Source organism: Heteronotia binoei, chromosome 20 (genome assembly GCF_032191835.1).
Source record: "Heteronotia binoei isolate CCM8104 ecotype False Entrance Well chromosome 20, APGP_CSIRO_Hbin_v1, whole genome shotgun sequence".
NCBI lineage: Eukaryota > Metazoa > Chordata > Lepidosauria > Squamata > Gekkonidae > Heteronotia > Heteronotia binoei.
Window position 1 is genome coordinate 31,266,517 of NC_083242.1, and position 5,912 is coordinate 31,272,428.

The following is a 5,912-nucleotide window of genomic DNA, read 5'->3' on the forward strand; positions in this document are numbered from 1 at the left end:
TCGACTCTGGGGTGACATTACTTTCACAATGTTTTCATGGCAGACTTTTTACGGGGTGGTTTGCCATTGCCTTCCCCAGTCTTTTACACTTTCCCCTCAGCAAGCTGGGTACTCATTTTACCGACCTCGGAAGGATGGAAGGCTGTCAACCTTGGGCCAGCTACCTGAATCCAGCTTCCACTGGAATCGAACTCAGGTCATGAGCAGATAGTTCAGACCACAGTACTGCAGTACTGCTGCTTTACCACTCTGCGCCACGGGGGTACCTACAGCAAATTCCAAACAGCCATGTTAATCTATCACAGTGGGATGAAACAAGAGCCTTGTGGCACTGTTCAGAACCTGGGAGAGCTCCCAGTGAAGGCAGATGTTGCTCTAATAGTGCCCAGAGTTTAGCAAATTCCAAACAGCCATGTTAATCTATCACAGCAGAAACAAGAAAGAATCTGGTGGTGCTCTTCAGGAACCTGGAAAAGCTCCCAGTGGACCAGATGTTGATCTGATAAATGACTGGAACTTGGCAGATTCCAAAGGGTAGCCATGCTGATCTATGGCCATGGAAACAAGCAGGAGACTGGTGGCACACTACAGGACCTGGGAAAACTCCAGGAGAGACAGATGTTGACCTGAGAGTGTCCAGATTGTCCTCATTTCAGCTCTTCTATTCTCACCGCAAGAGTTTATCGAACTGTACCCAACCTGTTCTTATGCCATTTCACTGCCAGTCATTGGGTTGTTCAGTACTGGGCAAGATTACATAACAGTGTGACAAGGGTGCTCAGGCTGGCTGGTGCTAACGGAGGTTGATGAGATCCTAATAGCTGGGTCCACTCTGAAAATGTTCTGGTCCGCACCTAGATAAGAGTCCTGCAGAGAACTTCTGAAGCCAACCATGGTGTAGCAGTTGAGGTTGGACTAGGATCTGGGAGACCCTACTCTGCTAGAGAAGCTCACTGGGTGACCTTAGGCCAGTCTCTGTCTCTTGAGCCAGTTTGGTGAAGGTGGGGTACCGGGTTTGATTCCCCACTCCTTGATTTGCACCTGCTGGAATGGCCTTGGGACAGCCAGAGCTCTCTTATCTGGGAGAACCGGGTTTGATTCCCCACTCCTCCACTTGCAGCTGCTGGCCTTGGGTCAGCCAGAGCTCTCTTATCTGGGAGAACCGTGTTTGATTCCCCACTCCTTGACTTGCACCTGCTGGAATGGCCTTGGGACAGCCAGAGCTCTCTTATCTGGGAGAACCGGGTTTGATTCCCCACTCCTCCACTTGCAGCTGCTGGAATGGCCATGGGTCAGCCAGAGCTCTCTTATCTGGGAGAACCGGGTTTGATTCCCCACTCCTTGACTTACACCTGCTGGAATGGCCTTGGGACAGCCAGAGCTCTCTTATCTGGGAGAACCGGGTTTGATTCCCCACTCCTCCACTTGCACCTGCTGGAATGGCCATGGGTCAGCCATAGCTCTCTTATCTGGGAGAACCGGGTTTGATTCCCCACTCCTTGACTTGCACCTACTGGAATGGCCTTGGGACTGCCATAGCTCTCGCAGAGTTTTCCTTGAAAGGGCAGGTGTTGTAAGAGTTCTCTCAACTCTACCTACCTGACAGGGTGTCTGTTGTGGAGGAGGGAGGTAAAAGAGATTGTAAGCTGCTCTGAGACTCTGAGATTCAGAGTATAGGACAGGATATAAACCTAAAATCATCATCATCATCATCATCTTCTTCTTCTTCTCCTCTCAGGTTCACTTAATTCACAGGATTGTCGTTGTGAGAGGGAGGAGGAGGAAGAGAGCAGCACTTAGGGTTCCCGCTAGGAAAAAAATGGTGGGAAATATCAAAGTCAATAAATTCCCTGTGCCCCCTTCTGTTAACTGATGGGGAAAGGGGTGGGGTGAAATAAATAGAGGTTGGTCGCAGATTTTACACACAGGAGTGATATGTACCAGTGCTTTTGCCAGCAAAAATATAGAGTTGAAAACAGGACTTGAGGGCCGTTCCAACACAGGCCAAATAAAAATGCAATCAGCAAGAACATCCATCAATGTTATCCTCTCCGCCACCACGCATCGCACCCAAAAAAAGAGAACGCGGACGAGGATTTTTGTTTGCATCTCGCCACATTCTTTCGGAAGCTCCCCCCCCCCCACCAGTCCCTTGCTGATCTCACCATTAAAATGTGTTTTCCCCCTTTATTTAAATTGATTTTCCTCTCCCTGCTCTTCCTCTAAGCCCATTATCTCCAGCCTTATCAGTCGCTAATTAAGGAGAACAATTTCTCCCCGTTCTCATTTGCACATCCTTTCATGAGCTTTTATCTCAGGATTGTATCCCCCTAGCCTCGACTTCTTCCTGCCAGCAAATATTTTAATGCTCTTAATCTTTCTCCGAGAACCTCTTCCGTACTCTCCGTTTTGTTTCTCTTCTCCATTACAGCCCCCCGAACTGCTCCCAGCTGCTGGCATTCTGCCCTCGTTCAAAGAAAGAAAAGAGATTATCATGGGACCTTAGATGGGAATCAAAATACTCTCCTCCTTCCAGATTGGGGACCTGTGATCTAGGGATCAGGAGCTGAAAGGTGGCCATGGGACCAAATAGGGGGGAATCTGCAGTGCTTTTGAGCTGTGTTGCTGGAGAAGACTCTTAAAGGTTCCTTGGACTGCAAGAAGATCCAATTAGTCAGTCCTAAGGGAAATCAACCCAGACTGTTCCCTGGAAGGTCAGATGCTGGAGCTGAAGCTCAAAGACCTTGGCCACCAAATGAGAAGGGAACACTCACTGGAGAAGACCCTGATGCTGGGAAAGACAGAAGGCAAAAGAAGAAGGAGACGGCAAAAGATGAGATGGCTGGACAGTGTTACTGATGTAACAAACACGAATTTGAGCAGACTTCGGAGGATGGTGGAAGACAGGAGGGCCTGGCATGACTTGGTCCATGGGGTCACAAAGAGTCGGACTCAACTGTGCAACTGAACAATGAAAAACTACAAGGACTGCCTTATGAGACTGCCCGGCAACTACGGTCATCTTTGGAAGCTGTGGTCTGAGTGCCCCTGCCTTCTAAGGTTAGGCAGGCAGAAACCCGGGGCAGAGTCTTCTCAGTCATGGCACCAAAGCTCTGACACTCTCTCCCCAGAGAGATTTGTCTATCCCCTTCTGTTGCCATCTTCCAACAGTGGATGAAGACTTTTCACTTCAATTAGGACAGCAAAAGATGAGATGGCTGGACAGCGTTACTGGTGTAACTAATATGAATTTGATTGGACTTTGGAGGATGTCAAAGCAATGGTATTCCCAGTAGCAATGCATGGCTGTGAGAGTTGGATCATAAGGAAGGCCGAGCACAGAAGAATAGATGCTTTTGAGCTGTGGTGCTGGAGAAGAATCTTGAGAGTCTCTTGAAGGAAAGAAGGAGATGAAGGCCTGAGAGAGCCAGTTTGGTGTAGTGGTTAAGTGCGCAGAGTCTAATCTGGAAGAAATGGGTTTGATTCCCCACTCCTCCACTTGAGCCTGCTGGTGTGACCTTGGGCTAATCACAGTTCTCTCAAGAGCAGTTCACTCGGAGCTCTTTCAGCCCCACCAACCTCACAAGACAGGGGAGAGGAAGAGAAGGAGATTGTAAGTCACTCTGAGACTCCGAGTGGAGGGAGGGGTATAAAACCAATCTCCTCTTCCGATAATGATGAGGAGGCAGAGGTTGGGTAAGAACGTAAGAGAAGCCATGTTGGATCAGGCCAGTGTCTCATTCAGTCCAACACTCTGTGTCACACAGTGGCCAAAAAACTCCATGTGCCATCAGGAGGTCCCCCAGTGGGGCTAGAAGCCCTCCCACTGTGCCTCCCCCAAAGCACCAAGAATACAGAGCATCACTGCCCCAGACAGAGAGTTCCAACAATAAGCTGTGGCTAATAGGCACTGATGGACCTCTGCTCCACATGTTTATCCAATCCCCTCTTGAAGCCCTCTATGCTTGCAGCTGTCACCACCTCCTGAGGCAGTGAATTCTACATGTTAATCACCGTTTGGGTGAAGAAGTACTTCCTTTTATCCGTTCTAACCCGATGCTCAGCAATTTCATTGAGTGTCCACGAGTTCTCGTATTGGGGGAAAGGGAGAAAAATACTCGAAAGACGGAAGGAGATGGATGCACAGGGAGCTGTGGCCAATCTATAAAGGACCTGTTCTGTGTACTTTGCTCCCCAGAGTCTTATTGTGCCCCTGTATAAATCAATGGTGCTGCCTAATTTGGAATACCATGTACAGTTCTGGTCACCACACCTCCAAAAAGATATTATAGGATTGGAAAAGGTGCAGAAAAGGACAACTGAAATGATTATGGGGATGGACCACCTTTTCTATGGAGACAGGTTAAAGAGGTTAGGGCTCTTTCATTTGGAGAAATGACGACTGAGGAGCGACAATTATAATTTAAGAAGTATTTTAAGGCGATGGAGGTTTACAAAATTATGCACGGCATTGAGAAGGTAGAGAAAGAAGTATTTTCCTCCCTTTCTCGCAATACAAGAACTCGTGCACACTGAATAAAATGAATGGATAAAGGGAAGTGCTTCTTCACCCAAAGAGTCATTAACGTGTTTTATCGGGGCCATCTTGGGGTTGGCCCCACAGACCAAAGATCCTACTTAGCCGAAAGAACCTTGGAGCGCTCACGGTATTGACAAAAGCCCGTTTCATTTACCAGGATGCTTTGGGCCTCTTGAAAAGGGCTCGTCCTTTACCCTTCTCCCATGCAACGTTTCGATTCTAAAAGGATCCCGAAAGGCACGGTAGTTAAAAATTTTCCACTGACTCCCCGGCTCGGCTGCCTTGTGCATGACATCACGACTACCCTGCTATCGCGGCGCACCCAGGACTGGCTTATTGCTATTAATTAGGTTTTGGAAAGAGAAAGGATCCTTTTCCGCATGGGCTGGGTGGACACCACTAAGCCGGCCTGCAAAAGCTGGATAAACCTCATTAAGAGACAGTCTGCCATTTGGGCTGATAAGCGCACCATGCTTTTCAGAACGCAAGCAATTTAGGAAGGAAACGGGCCCAGGAGAAAACCAACTTTTCAAAGCAACCAGAACAGAACTCGGCGTTCCTCCCCTCCAAGTCCTCGCCACGCCGCGGCCCACAAAGTGCTGGTTTACTGAAAGCGAATTTGCGAGACTAAATTGGTGTATCGTCGCTTCTTGCTCTATACCAGGGGTGGCCAAACTTGCTTCATGTAAGAACCACAGAGAATAAGATGTTTGAGAGCCGCAAGACACGAACGTGAGATGTTTGAGACCCACAAGACAGGATAGGAGGGAGGGAGGGAAACAGATGGGGGGAGGGAGGTGGAGGTGGAAAGAAAGCCACTTTTAACTTTAAATGCATTCTCCAAGCCGCCCATTGGTTTGGCTTGAAGGAGTGATTTAAAGAGACAAATGCCTTCGGCAAGCCAGCCGATGGGTCCATGGGGACTTCAAGAGCCACACAATGTGTGAAAGAGCCATATGTGGCTCCCGAGCCACAGTTTGGCCACCCCTGCTCTGTGCCACGGGAAGAGGTTGTCTAGCCAATGCTTCCCTCTTCCCTGCACCTGTTCTGCAGACTTCCAGTCAAGGTTTTGCTGCAGAAGTGGACAGACCCAGGATCCAGGCTGGGGTTTTTAAAAATCATGTTTCTAGACCTCATAATTATTCAGGGAGAAGGGGAAAAGACTGAAAATATGCCAGCTATCTCTATTGAGGGTTCAGGATCCTTGCATTTTGAGCTTCTTTTCAGTAACCTGCAGGTGGATATTCAAGATCAAGGTCGAGATATTTATTACGAGGGGTGGAATTCTAGCAGGAGCTCCTTTGCATATTAGGCCACACACCCCTGATGTAGCCAATCCTCCAAGAGCTTGGAATTCTAGCAGGGGCTCCTT